Raw genomic sequence first — 17,352 nt, forward strand, 5'->3', positions numbered from 1 at the left:
CCCTTACCTCAGCTTATCTGTTGCTGAAAACCACATCTATGCCTTTGTTACATCTAGACTCAACTATTCCAAGCACTCATGGATGGCTTCCCACATTCTATCCTCTGTAAATCTGAGGTTATTCAAAGCTCTGCTGCCTGTGTCCTAACTCACACCAAGTCCACCTCACGCATCTCCCTTGTGCTCACTGATCTAGATTGACTCCCGGTTCAGCAACACCTCAGTATTGAAATGCGCATCCTTGTTTTCTCGTCCCTCCATGGGGTCACCCTTCCTATTTCTGTAATCTCTTCCAGCCCCACAGCCTCCCTGGGTCTCTGCACTCCACCAATTTTGGCCTCTTGACATTTTCTGACTTTAATCGCTCCACTATTGGCGGCTGTGCCTTCAGCTGCCAAGGCCTTAAGCTTTGGAATTCCCTCCCTAAATCTCTCTGCCTCTCTAACTCCTTTTCCTCCTTTAAAATGCTCCTTAAAACCTACCTCTTTGATGAAGCTTTTTGTCATCTGGCCTAAGACCTCCCTATGTGGCTCGCTATCAAATTTTGTTTTCTCCTGCTCCTGTAAAGTGCCTTGGGACGTTTATTACGTTAGAGGCACGAAATAAATGAAAATTGTTGTTGTCGGCAGTTGGTCACTCTGGCTGGCAAAAGGTAGGAAGTGGTGTTCAAGGAGGATCAGTACTAGGTCACAGTTGTTCACAATTAAACCATTTGGATTTGGGCATCAGAAGCACAATCTCAAAATTAGTGGACAAAGCCAGATTGGGAGGTATAGTTAATACAGAGCAGGACTGCGATAATATACAGGAAGGCATTAATAAACCTGTAGCAGGGGCACATATTTGGTGAATTAACTTCAACATAAATAAGTCTGAGGTGGTACATTTTGGTAGCAAGAATAAGGATGTTGCATACTTCTTGGAAAATAAGTGTCATAAATGGGACCTAAGCTCCAGATACACAAATCGCTAAAAGTAACATTACAGGTTAATACAGCCATAAAAAAGCAAACAAAGCATTTTCAGAGGGATAGAATTGAAATGCAGAGAAGTTATGTGAAACTTATATAGAACCTTGGTTAGACCACACTTGGTATACTGAGTACAGCTCTGGATTTCATATATAAAAATGATATAGAGGCATTGGAGTAGGTGCAAAAATGATTTACTGGAATGATACCAGAACTCAAAGGTTATACTGATGAGGAAAGATTGAATAGGCTGGGCTCTTTCCTCTGAAAAAGAGAAAACTGAGAGGTGATTTGTCAGAGGTCTTCAAGATTAAGAAAGGCTTTGACAGGGTAGATGTAGAGAAGATGTTTCCACTTGTGGAGGACATCAGGGCTGAAAGTTTACACCCCCCGGGAGCTGGTTGGAAGGCGGAGAGGGTGTAAAATCGAGTGGGAGGTGGGGGCTGCCATTCCTGTCGTCTACCTGCCGCCGCTGTGATTTTACCAGCAGCAGGGGCGATGGCAAACGGCCCACATGTTGCAAGCCAATTGAGACCCTTAGTGGCCAATTATTTTCCACTTAAGGGCCTCCTCCTACCACTGCTGGAATATCACCAGTGGCGACAGGCACCACTTCCTGAGGAGGCTGCCCTGTAATATCTGGTGGCCTACTTGCGGGATTGGGGTGGGGCCCTGCTGATCCAGCACCCTTTGCCCCATGGAGGGCCCCCCAGCAGCACCTGCCACCCCACTAAAACTAACCTCGCCCTACATTCTGACCCCACCCCCCCTCACCTCGCTGGGGCCCAGGCGATTGTCCCTAGCAAGGCCCGAACCCCATTTACCTCCTGAAGGGCGACATCCATGGTCTCTTCAGATTCAGTGCAGTCCCAGCAGTGGCCACTGCTCCTGGTGGTGCAGCTGGGACTGAGGAGCTGCTGGCCCTCTGATTGGCCAGTAGCTCGTGGAGGCGGGACTTCCTGCCTCAGAGGTGCAGAAGTCCCGACCAAGGCCAATTAAGGGCCTGGACCACATAAAATCGCTGCGTGGTTTCCAGGTCTGGAGGAGGTGGTTTCTCCCCCCGAATTTTCAGGCAGTGGGCATGAAACACCAGCCCAGAAGTGGGGCCATAAATATAAGGTAGTTGTTCTATTCCCAAAAGCCAGTTGGTGAAGAATAGAACTGGAGCCAATCTTTACACACTTTTATATTTAACTAAAGAATTACACATTACAAGCAGACACTTCCTCACCCAACAACCACAGTTTTAGTCTGTGTGTGTCTATTTTTATAGGGGCGTATGTGAATCCCCAGTTAATGCCACCATCTGCATACAATTTAACACAATTAATATACAATTAACAGATTTCCTTCTCTCTCTTTAAATAAAAATTAGTTAATATGCACAAACAAAATTTCAAAAACAATTACATCAAAAAACTCCATATTCTGGACAAACACCCTCTCCCTCTCCTCTAGGACTCCCAACATGCATTTCGTATTATAAAACAATCAGACAACTGATTACTTGCATTCACCCTTTTAATTACAATAATTTCCTTTCTCTCCACCATTTGTTTTAAGTCAGCAAGGTCAATCTGTACCTTTTCTCACTCACACCTTTTGCAGCATTTATGTTATCCCACATTGAATGATTATCTATAGAACATTCAATGGGTATACTATCTTCAGTATGCCCCTTGTACAGAATCTCACTTAAAATGTTCAACAAATAGAATCTCATATCCACTGCCTCCACAAGAGCCAGTATTTCAGCAGCTAAAGTACGTTTAACAACCCTTTTTATTTTCTTAGCTTCCCATGCTAAAGGACAACATTTCATATTTTCACCTATATGAAATATTACAAAACCAGCTGCACTAGAATACCCATTAGGCAGATTAGCAAGTGAAGCATCGTGAAAAATAACTTGTTTCATGCTCTTTGGGTTACCTAAGGATGGGAACTTAAGTACACATTTCTGCAGATTTAATTTTTTAATGTTTTATTTGACCTTTGACCTACTTTAGCGTTTTTCATCATAGTACTTAACTCCAATACACCAAGACTTGCATCTTGTTTAGTCTGAGTGAACAACTAGTTCAACTGACCAATCAAGCTTTGCAATTGTTCTGTCTCTTCGTTATATATAACATCATCTCTCTCTGTTGACCTAGTATGATTAACCAGGATGGGAGTAATACTCTCTAAAAAGGATTGTTGAATTAAAGTTTCTGAACTCATCATTGGCAAATTCCCCTCCTTAAGTCAGAAAACGTCATTGGTGCCCCAAGTCTGGTCCCTACCCATTTCTCCATGATTTTGCCTCTAATAACCCCTTCAGCTTCACTAAATATTATTGTAGAAAAACTAAATCTAGTCGTCCGATCTACAAAATGTAGAACAAAGATGTTTCTGCCTTTGTCCCATACCTTTAGATCCATGGCAACTACCTCATTAAAGTCACGTGCCAACGGAAGGCTTACAATTGGACATGGTGCTGTCCTCTGATACCTTTTACAGATTTCACACTTCTCACTAATCTCTTCTATTAGCCTCGTGTACTCTTCATCTACCACACCTATATCTTTTAGCAGGAATCTTAATCATTGATAAGTTAGGTGAGCAAATTGTCTCTGTAACTTAAAGAAAATTTGATCTTTTTTCTCTTTGCTTCTTAGGACCTGATGCCATTAATACTTGTCTAACACTCTGATGAAAAACATTAGGTTTTGTGAGGAGATACAATAACGTCCAGTCTGGGTAAACTGCAGACCAACTAACTTTCTCTTATCATGCTCCACGTCAAGATTCATTTGTGCCTTTTTCATAGAATATTTACTCAACAGCATAGGTATCTCACTAGAGACCATATCAGTACTTATAAAATACTTATTCCAGCTATTTTACATGGAATTACAACTCTCTTTAGTGACCTCAATGTGTTGTCATCACCAAACATAAAGCAAGTAGTATTTGTATTTTCCTTAAACTTTTATGTGGCACTTTATCGAATGCCTTTTGGAAATCCAAATATATTACATGTGCTGGTTCACCTTTATCAACCCTGCTTGTTACATCCTCAAAAAACCCTAATAAATTTGTCAAACACAATTTCCCTTTGATAAAACTATGCTGATGCTGCCTGATCGCATTCTGATTTTCTAAATGTCCTGCTACTACTTCCTTAATAATGGACTCCAGCATTTTCCCAATGACAGATGTTAAGCTAACTGGCCTATAGTTTCTTGCTTTCTGCCTCCTCCTTTTTTGAATAGAGGTGTTACATATGTAGCTTTCCAATCCATTGGGACCTTTTCGGAAACGAGGGAATTTTGGAAGATTATAACCAATGCATCCACTATCTCTGCAGCCACTTCTTTTAAGACCCTAGGGTGCAGGCCATCAGGTCCAGGGGATATGTCAGCCTTTCGTCCCATTAGTTTTACTAGTACCTTTTCTCTCATGATAGGAATTGTTTTAACTTCCTCCCCTCCCTTTTGCCTCTTGATTTTCTACTACTCTTGGGATGCCCTTTGTGTCTTCTAGTATGAAGACAGATACAAAATATTTCTTCAAAGTTTCTGCCATTTCCTTGTTTTCCATTATTAACTCCCCAGTCTCATCCTCTATGGGATCAATGTTTACTTTAGCTACTCTCTTCCTTTTTATATATTTGTAGAAGATTTTACTGTCTGTTTTTATCTTTCTTGCTAATTTACTCTCAAACTCTAATTTCTCACTCTTTATTATTTTTTTAGTCATCCTCCATCCTTTGGAACAGCATAACCCAACATTTTTCTCCATAGCCTGTAAATTAGTCCCCTTCAATTACATGTCAAATTGCATTTTAAAAGTTACTATGGAATCTGTTTACACCATCCTTGAATTTAGTGCATTCCCAATCTGAGCAATCCTCTGTATGAGAAAGGTTTCCTCTCGTACCCCTATTACACCAATGTGTTTTGTTGAATGATAATTTTCTTTGGTCCACTGGCTGGAGATCTGAATTTGTATTTTTTTTAAAGAGATTTTTAAAAAGACAAGCTGCCAGCAAAGTCATCCTTTCAGCTTAAGTTGGCTACCTAGTTGGCAAGACTACATCCTACATTGCAAAGGACTGTAAGGAAGGAGATGAAAAGGCAGCATTTCCCAGCAAGAACCAAGACCCAGGAAGCTTAAAGGAACTGTTTGTTCTTTTTTTACAAGCAGAGAAATGCTGCTAACTGTTATGTTTGAATCACTTACTGACTGTCGTGTGACAAGCCCCTCCCCATCTATGGTTTTAAGCTGGTGTTTCTCTGCAGCAGAGGAGAAGCAACTGGACTCTGACACCGTGCAGACCCAAGTGGGGGTCCCTCTCTCTCTCGGTCTCTCTCTCTCCCTCCATTCCAGCTTGAAAGCTTTCAAATCCTGCCTGTTGACTGACCAGCTTTGCATACTCCAGCTACAATCCGAAACCCTGTTGGAGGAAATTATCCATATCACTATCTCCAAGAGACCCACAGAACCAGTCATCTACCTCTTCAAACTAAAAGCCTCAGGACCACCGAATTCAGCGTGAAGTCAGCTGGATTACCAAACCTCACAGACTGTCTACCTTTTTTATGGACTCTAACTCAACCAATCTACCTTTACCCACTCTGAAACCTACTTGTGTGTGCGTAAACCTCTAGTCTGTGTGTGAGAGTGTCTATTATTATCATCATTATTATCATTATCATTATTGCCATCGCTGAATCCCCCACTATCAACATCCTGAGGGTTACCATTGACCAGAAACTGAACTGGAGTAGCCATATAAATACCGTAGCTACAAGAGCAGGTCAGAGGCTAGGAATCCTGTAGCGAGTAACTCACCTCCTGACTCCGCAAAGCCTGTCCACCATCTACAAGGCACAAGTCAGGAGTGTGATGGAATACTCTCCACTTGCCTGGATGGGTGCAGCTCCAACAACACTCAATAAGCTCGATGCCATCCAGGACAAAGCAGCCCGCTTGATTGGCACCCCATCCACAAACATTCACTCCCTCCACCACCGACGCACAGTGGCAGCAGTGTGTACCATCTACAAGATGCACTGCAGCAACGCACCAAGGCTCCTTAGATAGCACCTTCCAAACCCGCAACCTCTACCAACTAGAAGGACAAGGGCAGCAAATGCATGGGAACACCACCACCTGCAAGTTCCCCTCCAAGCCACATACCATCCTGACTTGGAACTATATCGTCGTTCCTTCACTGTCGCTGGGCCAACATCCTGGAACTCCCTTCCTAACAGCACTATGGATGTACCCACTGCCCATGGACTGCAGCAGTTCAAGAAGGCAGCTTGCCACCACCTTCTCAAGGGCAATTAGGGATGGACAATAAATGCTGGCCTAGCCAGCGACGCCCACATCCCATGAATGAATTTTTTTTTTAATGTTATTAGTTCGGTTTTGGTACCATAAAATTAACCTCTTTCTTCGTTAACTCAAGAAAACCTGTCTGATTTGTTCTTGCTATGATCATAACAAGCAAATAATCAAACACCTACTGAATTGGCCAGTACATCCACTTCAAGAATGAATTAAACCTATTATGGTCTAAAAAGGAGAGGGAAAAGAGGGCAGCCCTTCAACCCCTCCTCACTTGACTGTAACAGAAATTTGGGAGCTCATCTAGGATCAAACCCAAAGACAAATGGAAAATTGGAAGTGGGAAACCAAATTGATCCAGAGCAATAATTTGAAAACTTCAATACAGCTTTTCTTGTGGTTTTCAGTGCTGAAGTACTAAAATGTCCACATTCGAGGCCAATACCTTCCCAGAACAGAGTGAGGTAACTTGCACCAGATTAAAAGCCCTATCTGTTGAAGAGTTGAGGAATGTAGCTGGGCAATTAGAGATTACTATCTGTCCAAAAGCTAGGAAGCCTGAAATCCTAAAATTTGTGGCCAACTATTTTAAAAGTGACACTGAAGAACCTGAGACAGGCACTGAATCTGAAATAGAGTAAGTAACATTAGCTAAGGTGCAATTAGAACAGAGGAGACTAGAATTAGACTTTCAGGAAAGGGAGAAAGAAAGAACTTTCCAGGAAAGGGAGAAAGAAAGACCTTTCCAGAGAGAAAAAGAGGAGGGAGAATTCCAGGAAAGAAACGAAGAAAGGAAGGAAAGAGAAAAAGAAAGAGCTTTCCAAGGGGAGTTAAGGCAGCTTGAACTGAATAGCAGATGAATCAATGTACCCAGTGAAGGCATCGCTAGTGAGGGAGTTTCTCCTAGCTCAGGACCGGGTGCTGAGCTCTTAAAGTTCATCCAGTTGAATCCAAAGTTCAATGAGGAGGATGTGGAAGAATTTTTCATCTCTTTTGAAAAGCTTGCAAACCAGTTGAAGTGGCCAGTCAACAGCTGGACACTGTTATTACAAAGCAAACTAACAGGAAAAGCCCATGAGGTTTATTCACTGTTGCCTGATGAGAGTTCATCAGATTATGAGATGACTAAAAATGCTATGCTGAGTGCATATGACCAAAAATTCCAAACTCTCTGAAAGCAGCTTGAACAAACTTAAGTGAGTTGAAAAGGGTTAAGCAACTCGCGATGGATAAGGGCACTTAAGATACAGTCGACCTATGAAAACCTTACAGAAATGATCCTCCTTGAGGAATCCAAAAGCTTGCTTCCTCTTTCCATAAGAAACCATGTGGAGGAACCAAAGGTTCCAAGATCTAGTCAGGCAGCAATCCTGGCTGATAATTATATACTTGTTCACAAGCCCTTTCCCCAAGGGATACCCTTCCCTACTCACCTCCAAAAACCAGAAAAGGATAGAAGGTGGGATGGTGACAGGAGGATGAACAGCCATGAGTGAGAAGGGAGAGCTGGAAACACAGGGGTCCTCCTCAGGCTAAAAAGGATGGCGCTGAGAAAAGGAATGATACCAGAAGCCTGTATGTTTCCATTGTAACAAGGCAGGTCACCTTAAAGCTGACTGCTTGAAGTTATGAGAAAATAAGTTCAGTCAGGGTACACCAGACCAGTGCAGGAAAAGGGGCTCTGATGGAAAACACAGCAGACTAGGCTGTGGCTTTAACTGCAGCAGTATAACCCAGTAAACCTACCACTGAGAGTGTGGGAAAACTTAACAAAATCCCTGAGAGTTACCAGGATTTTGTGTCCAGAGGAAATGTTACCCCATACCCCTCGAGTGAGGCGAGTCTTAGGGATACAGGGGTCACCCAATCCCTTCTTCTGGGAAAAGGCAGAACCTTTCCCCCATAGAGTGCATTGAATGCCACTGTGCTAGTAAACGGTATTGGAGGAAAGTATATGCCCATACCTTTATTTTAGGAGCGCCTGAAGTGCGACCTTGTTTCAGGACTGGTAACCATGGGATTGTCCCTAGTTTACCTGTGGATGGGGTTGACATGCTCCTGGGCAATGATCTGGCAGGGGCGAAGCTGATAGCTTCCCCAGTGGTTTTAGACAGACCGAAAGAGATCAGGGAGACAGAACAGTTACAGGAAAAGATCCCTGGTATTTTTCCTGACTGTGTGGTGACCCGGTCCATGGCCAAACAAGTTCCGTCAGAGGAGGCTGAACTGGCACTGCAGACAGATGACTTTACTGTCTGGTTATCTGAAACCTTCTTTGGGAAGTTAGAGGACCCAAAGGATGGGTTAAACAGATCTTCCTGGGTCGAGGCTCAGCAAGCCGACCCAGGGTTAAAAATGTTAGCACAGACTGCCCAAAGTGAAGCTGAAACAGAGGGAGTTCCAGAGTACTAGTATTTAAAGAATGAGGTGCTGATAAGGGAGTGGAGACCTCCTCACAGATCTGGAGATGAAGAGTGGACAGTGGTTCACCAGGTAGTGGTGCTGCTGAGGTACCGTAGGGAAATATTGAGAATAGCCCACGACATTCCAATGGCTGGACATGTCGGTATCAGAAAAACTCAAACCCACATAAGGCAGCATTCCAACTGGCCACAACTCCATAAGGATGTGGTGGAGTTCTGTAAGACTTGCCACATATACCAGGTTGTGGGGAAGCCTCAACCTGCAATAAAACTTGCACCCCTAATTCCCATACCGGCTCTTGGGGAACCAATCAGCAGAGTGCTCGTAGATTGTGTGGGACCCCTGCCGAAAACGGAAGGGGGCTATCAGTATCTTCTCACCATTGTTACGACCAGGTGAGAAAGGGATCTAGGGATTCCCTCTCAGTATTTGCCTGGTTTGACCGTAACAGGGTTTAATTTTTAAAACACTCTGTTTGTCGCTTCCCCTCAGTGAATCCTTGTTTACTGCTCTCCAATTGTAAGGCAAAGAAATCAACCAGACAGGTTTTATTAGATTTTAACAAGAAAGGTGGTAAATTTATTAACTTTAAAACTCTAATTTGATTAAACCTACTGCAAATACATGATGCGATCACGCTAGCATGCATATGCGATAAACACACATGCAGATAAAGACAGAAAAAGAGAAAGAATAAAGGGGAAAAGTTTGACTATGTGACTAAGCTTTTTCAACAAACTCTCCATCTTAGCATACACCCTCAGTGGTGGGTGGGTGGAGTGGGGGTGTGGATGGAATACTGGCTTGTTACACATTCAATGTCTGGTCATCAAAATCCATTTGGGTTAATTGGATCAGGATGCAGTTTCATTGTCTCTCCAGGCAACTGGCGCTTAGAATGCAAATGTTCCCAGCTACTGCTATTACCTCTTTAAACAAACCGTCTGTTCAGTCCAGCAACAGTTTAAAATTAATGTTCATATGACAAAATAAATATGCCTCATTCTTGGCAGGTGGGGTCTTCATGATACCTTTACTTTTTACTCATTCATGGGATGTGGGCGTCACTGGCCAGGCCAGCATTTGTTGCCCATCCCTAATTGCCCTGGAGAAGGTGGTGGTGAGCTGCCTTCTTGAACCGCTGCAGTCCATTTGGGGTAAGTATACGCACAGTGCTGTTAGGAAGGGAGTTCCAGGATTTTGACCCAGCGACAGTGAAGGAACGGCGATATAGTTCCAAGTCAGGATGGTGTGTGACTTGGAGGGGAACTTGCAGGTGGTGGTGTTCCCATGCATTTGCTACCCTTGTCCTTCTAGTTGGTAGAGGTCGCGGGTTTGGAAGGTGCTATCTAAGGAGCCTTGGTGCATTGCTGCAATGTATCTTGTAGATGGTACACACTGCTGCCACTGTGCGTCGGCGCTGGAGGGAGTGAATGTTTGTAGATGGGGTGCCAGTCAAGCGGGCTACTTTGTCCTGGATGGTGTCGAGCTTCTTGAGTGTTGTTGGAGCTGCACCCATCCAGGCAAGTGGAAAGTATTCGATCACACTCCTGACTTGTGCCTTGTAGATGGTGGACAGGCTTTGGGGAGTCAGGAGGTGAGTTACTCACCTCAGGATTCCTAGCCTCTGACCTGCTCTTATAGCAACGGTATTTATATGGCTACTCCAGTTCAGTTTCTGGTCAATGGTAGCCTCTAGGATGTTGATAGTGGGGGATTCAGCAATGGTAATGCTGTTGAATGTCAAGGGGAGATGGTTAGATTCTCCCTTGTTGGAGATGGTCATTGCCTGGCACTTGTGTGGCGCGAATGTTACTTGCCACTTATCAGCCCAAGCCTGGATATTGTCCAGGTCTTGCTGCATTTCTACACGGACTGCTTCAGTATCTGAGGAGTCACGAATGGTGCTGAACATTGTGCAATCATCAGTGAACATCCCCACTTCTGACCTCCACACCCAGCAGAATGAAATGTGATTTTTAGAAGAGCATTTCATTTAAAAAGACTAGAGAGAAGAGTAAGCACAGGAAAACACACACGCATCTCTCTCATTCATTCTCATTCATTCAGAAATCCTGAAAATTGTTACCGCCTGTCTTTTCTTGGTAGCAGTGCTATTTTTAATGGCTCTTTTTGGCATCCCAATAAACATGTGATTTTGGAGGATTTTTTTTTCAGTTTACACATTTCCATGACTGCCTAGGGTGTCTTTGTTCCTGTTGAGGTCTGCAGGGGGAAGGTTAGATTTAATTAGCACTAAGTTGGTGTTCTGCTCAGGAGAGTCAGTAGTGGGTGAATCCACTCTGAACTCTCTTTCAGTGCTTTGATGAGTCATGCAAGGGCTTTTCACCTTAGGAGATGGTTGGTTCCCTTTTCTCCTGACTGTGGGAATGGATTTTTTCTAATCTTGCCTTTGTCCTTTCGTTCACTCCTGCTTGCAGGAATTTGTCCAGATTCTACTGAACTTCCCTGCGGCACTTCAACTAGGTGAGGTATCACCCTCATGGTTTCTCTGCCATCTTGAGGACTTCCTTTGTCTCTGAAGGTTCCTGTAAATGCTGTGAGCAACTCTGGCGGGGTGTTTCTTGTGTCTGCACTTACATAGGAGGACGTGGGGTCTAACTTTTCAAACATTTCAGTGTTGGCTGACTGGACAGGAGGGGTTTCCATTTGGGATTTCTCCTGGTCTTCATTTAACCTGCCCTCTTTGTTGCTTTTCCCCTTTCCTCTCTCACCTTTTGCCAGTTTTGTGCCTGTATGCCCCCTTTTGTTCTCCGCAGGCGTCCCTTACAGTTCATCAGCCCTCTGCTGAAGGGTCCTCCAAACACTGAGACAGGACTTAGGGGTGCAGATTTCACTGTAGGTTGGGGTTTCCCCTCAACCTGGCACATGTGGCAACTCCTACAGTACTCCACCACATCTTTGTGAATTTTTGGCCAGTCAAACTAATATCTTATGCAGGCTTTAATTTTTCATACACCGACATGTACAGCCACTGTAATCTCATGGGCCATTCTTAATATTTCTCTCCGGTACCTCTGCGACACCACTAACTGGTGAACTACTGTCCACTCTTTGTCCTCAGGTCTGTGAGAACTCCACTTCCTCATCAGTACCTCATTCTTTAAATAATAGCAGTCAGGGACTCCCTCTGCTTCAATTTCAGATTGGGCAGCCTGTGCTAACTCTCTCTACTGGGTCGGCTCGCTGAGCCTCAGCTAGGGAAGATTCATTTAATTCATTCCACGGGTCTTCTAACTTTCCAAAGAAAGTCTTCGACAGACATACCTCATGGTCATCTGCCTGCAGTGCCAATTCAGTCTCCTCTGGGGCAGTTGGTTTGATCCTGGCCCGATTCATTACACATGCAGGGGAACTGCAGGGGACCGTCTCCTGCCATTGCCCTGTCTCTCTGACCTCCTGCGGTCTCTCTTTCACTGCTGGGGAAGCTACCAGCTTCGCCCCCACCAGATCATTACCTAGGAGCAGGTCAACGCCATCCACACGCAAACTAGGGACAATCCCTACGGTCACTGGTCCCGAAACTAGGTCACACTCCAAGTGCACCCGGCGTACAGGTACGGGAGTACTCTGCCCTCCAATACCATTCACCACCATTCTTGTATTTGCTGCACTCTTTGGGGGAAACGTCAGACCTTTTCCCAGTAAAAGGGATCACTGGCCCCTGTGTCCCTGAGGATTACTATGGACTTGCTTGCCCCACTCGAGGGGTATGGGGTTATTCTCCCTTCAGACACAAAATCCTGATAACCTTCAGGAATCCTATTAAATTTTCCTGCACCCAAAGCAGTATGTTTCCTGGGCCTTACTACTGCTACAGTTAAAGACACAGCTTGTTCAGCTGTACTTTCCATCAGGGTCCTTTCTCCTTCACTGGGCGGGTGTCCCCTGATTAACCCTACAGGTTTTCCCTTTAGTTTCCAGCAGTCAGGTTTTAGGTGACTTGCTTTATTACAATGGAAGCACACCGGTCTCCAGGTCTCACTCCTACTTACAGCACTATCCATTTTGGCCGGGGGAGGGCCCCCTGTGCCTCCTGCTTTTCAACCTTGCCCAGGACTGCTTGGGCTCCTATCACCTTCCCACCCTTTGTCCTTTTCGGATTTGTCAGGGTGACTAGGAAAGGTTTTCCCCTGGGGACCCGACATTTAAATGAGAGCAAAGTCATCAGCCAGAACTGCGGCTTGCCAGGCTCTATGCACTTTCTGTTCCGCCACATGTGTCTTTATGGAGAGTGGGAGACAGTTTTTAAATTCCTCTAGCAAAATCACCTCTCTGAGGTTTTCATAGCTGGGCTGCACTTTAAGAGTCCCCAGCCACTGGTCAAAAGCCAGCTACTTACTTCTATCAAACTCCCAGTAAGTTTGATCAGCTTGCTTTCTGAGGGTGCAAAATTTGATGATAGGCTTCCGTTACTAATTCATATGCCCCAAGGATAGCATTTTTTGTCAGCTTGCTTTCTGAGGGTGCGAAATTTTTGATGAGCTTCCGTTCTAATTCATATGCCCCAAGGGTAGCATTTTTTGTCAGTTAATAATTGGATGAACTCTCATCTGGCAACAGGGAATAAACCGCATGGGCTTTTCCTGTTAACCTGCTTTGCAGCAGGAGAGTCCAAGCCTCAGCTGGCCATTTTAACTGCCTTGCCAGTTTTTCAAAAGATACAAAAAGTACTTCTACATCTCCCTCGTTAAATTTTGGAATCAATTGGGAAAATTTTTACATTTTTGTACCCGGCCCTCCATATTGGCCATGCTGTCACTTGGGTTACTCTGTCGCCCCCTAGTTAACTCAAGCCACCTCAGCTCTCTTTCTCCTCGCATTCCTTCTGGAAGGCTCTTTTCTCTCTCTCCTCTCTCTTTTACTTTCTCCCATCTCTCTCTCTCTCTCTTTCTCTTTCCCTCTCTTCTAATTCAAGTTTCCTCTGTTCCAGTTATATCTTTGCGAGCGATACCTGGTCGGGGTCTGCTTCTAACCCTGTTGCTGCTTCTTCAGACACAAGGCCAAAATGATTGGCCACTAGTCTTAGGAGTTCAGACTTTCTAGCTTTGGCATGGACAGTTATTCCACACTGCTCAGCCATTTTTCTCAACTCTTCCATAGACAGTGCTTTTAACTTATCCCAAGTTACTGCATCCTGGCTTGAGAAGTTACTGGCTTCAGTTGCGGACATGTTAGTATTCTAACACACACAACCACAAGAAAACCTGTATTGAAATCTTTTCTTTTTTCGATTGGGATCAATTTGACTTCCCACTTCCAATTTCTCATTTGTCTGTGAGTCCAATTTCGGACACTAGCCCCCAAATTTCTGTTACGACCAGGTGAGAAAAGGATCTAGGTGTTCCCTCTTAGCATTTGCCTCATTTTTAAAACACTGTGTTTGTAGCTTCCCTTCAGTGAATCCTTGTTCACTGCTCTCCAATTGTAGGGAAAAGAAATCAACCAGATAGGTTTTATTAGATTTTAACAAGAAAGGTGGTAAATTTATTAACCTTAAAGCTCTAATTCGGTTAAAACTACTATGAATACGCGACACGACGATGCTAACATGCATACGCAATAAACATACATGCAGATAGAGACAGAAAAAGAGAAAGAATAAAGGGGAAAATTTTGAAGCAATAGCTGGAGTTCACTTACTGTTTTGAGTTCGATGTAGAGTCTTTAATTTCAGTTAAATCTTACTGTTTCGTTGCGGCCCGGTGCACACTTTCAAACTTGTTTTGATGTAGGAGTCTTCTCCCTTGAGGTTTAAGTGGCTTCAGTAGATCTGGAAATTCGTGAGAGAGAGAGACAGGGAAAGAGACCTTCTGTCTCTTTTGTCTTCAAAGTAGTCTCTGTCTTCAAACTGTCCTGTGAGCACAATTCAAACCTTCAAGTTGGCCAGCAGGTTAGTCATGTGACTAAGCTTTTTCAGCAAACTCTCCATCTTAGCAGACACCCTCAGTGGGGGTGGGGGGAGTGCTGTGGTGGTGTGGATGGAATGCTGGCTTGTTACACCTTCAATATCTGGTCATCAAAATACATTTGGGTTAATTGGATCAGGGCGCAGTTCCATTGTCTCTCCAGGCAACTGTCTCTTAGAATACAAATGTTCCCAGCTACTGCTGTTATCTCTTTAAACATGTCATCTGTTCAGACCAGCACCAGTTTAAAATTAATGTTCATAGGACAAAATTAATATGCCTCATTCTTGGCAGATGGGGTCTTTATGACACCATTATCGATGTGGCTACCCGATTTCCAGAGGCCATCTCTATAAGAACTATCTCTGCCAAGGTAGAACTCAGGGTTAGGGTTAAGGGGGTTCTGAAGAAGGGTCACTGACCTGAAACGTTAACTCTGCTTCTCTCTCCACAGATGCTGCCAGACCTGCTGAGTTTTTCCAGCATTTCTTGTTTTTATTTCTGGGATTTCTTCTATTTGCTACCAGGGACTCAGCCAATGGGTCCACTGGCATTAGTCCCTATAAATTAGTTTATGGACATGAGGTGAGAGGTCCTCTAAAACTAATCAAGGAGAGGTTTTTGGGACACGGGGACAAATCTTCCCTCCATGTTCCGAGAACAGCTCACAAGAGCCTGTGCGGTGGCTCAAGAACACCTAAAACCTCCCATACAACATATGAAAAGGGAGGTGATAAACATGTCAAGGCCAGAAAATTTCAGCCCAGAGACCATCGGGGGTCGAGAGGGGAGGTCAGAAAATGTCTCTGGGAGAGGTCCACTGCGCTCCCCGATGCTGGGAAGGCCTGGGCCCATATTGCCAGCGGCAGCAAGGCCTCAGTGACAAGAGCTCAATATCAATATATAAACGTTTTTCACATTGCTGCATTCTGTATCCCACTGCCTCCTCATTAACAGTTCCACATATTCAGGTGAATAGGCGTCTCTCATGTGCCTTCCCGTTCCCGACTGATAAAAGCGGGCGGGACAGGAGTGCGATGCTCGGAGCCTGTGAAGTTTAGTCTTGCGAGACGGGTCTCAACTCTGTACGCGTGTGTACGGAGGAGGGAGGGGGATAGCATTACTGGGCACACAGCTCTGCAGGCATGTAGGGTGGTGGGAGGGGGATGGTTTACTGGAGCCACAACTCTGCAGGCATGTAGGGTGGTGGGAGAGGGGATGGTATTACCGGAGGCATAACTCTGCAGGCATGTACGGTCGTGGGAGGGGGAATGATATTACCAGGGGTGCAACTCTGCAGGCATGTAGGGAGGTGGGAGGGGGATGGTTTACTGGAGCCACAACTCTGCAGGCATGTAGGGAGGTGGGAGGGGGATGGTTTACTGGAGCCACAACTCTGCAGGCATGTAGGGAGGTGGGAGGGGGATGGTATTACCGGAGGCATAACTCTGCAGGCATGTAGGGAGGTGGGAGGGGGATGGTTTACTGGAGCCACAACTCTGCAGGCATGTAGGGAGGTGGGAGGGGGATGGTATTACCGGAGGCATAACTCTGCAGGCATGTAGGGAGGTGGGAGGGGGATGGTATTACCGGAGGCATAACTCTGCAGGCATGTAGGGAGGTGGGAGGGGGATGGTATTACCGGAGGCATAACTCTGCAGGCATGTAGGGAGGTGGGAGGGGGATGGTATTACCGGAGGCATAACTCTGCAGGCATGTAGGGAGGTGGGAGGGGGATGGTTTACTGGATCCACAACTCTGCAGGCATGTAGGGAGGTGGGAGGGGGATGGTATTACCGGAGGCATAACTCTGCAGGCATGTAGGGAGGTGGGAGGGGGATGGTTTACTGGATCCACAACTCTGCAGGCATGTAGGGAGGTGGGAGGGGGATGGTATTACCGGAGGCATAACTCTGCAGGCATGTAGGGAGGTGGGAGGGTGATGATATTACCAGGGGTGCAACTCTGCAGGCATGTAGGGTGGTGGGAGGGGGATGGTTTACTGGGCACACAGCTCTGCAGGCATTTAGGGAGGTGGGAGAGGGGATGGTATTACTGGGGACACGACTCTGCAGGCATTAAGGGAGCAACTGCGTACCCTCCTTCCACACTCAACGCCATTGAATATTTGTGCGATTGAAGGAACAATGGCACTCCAGGAACCCTGCGCCATAAACTTTAGATGTTTAAAGGTAATCTGGCTGGTGGGCCAATCGAAGCGACTGCTATAATCTGAATGTGGTCATGCTGCGCCATGCTTAGTGAAATCTAAGACGGGCAATACCATGACACATAGTTGATGCATGAAAGCACCTGATGTACCAGTCAACATAATTCTTTGCCCTGTTAGGTACCTTCGAAGAAGTGAAGAAGCTGGGTTTAATTGAAACTTGGAGATGGGGATGGTTCACCCGACATTCATTGATCTGCTTGTTGTGAGCAGATATATGTGCCATAGGCAAATCCAAGAGGCAGGTGCAGCCCACGTAGAAGCCTCCGGTCGTGAGCAGCAGCAGCCCCCAAGGCAAACTCACCACTATAAACACCGTGCATCTACAGGTCCCGCATGACATACCTGCAGATGTCAAAGCGCCAGTGTCAGAGACGACTGCGGATGTCAAGAGAGGAGGTGACACATCTATGTGCCCTGTGAATGATGACCTGCAGCTGATGGGCTTCGATGGACA

Source organism: Heterodontus francisci, chromosome 18 (genome assembly GCF_036365525.1).
Source record: "Heterodontus francisci isolate sHetFra1 chromosome 18, sHetFra1.hap1, whole genome shotgun sequence".
NCBI lineage: Eukaryota > Metazoa > Chordata > Chondrichthyes > Heterodontiformes > Heterodontidae > Heterodontus > Heterodontus francisci.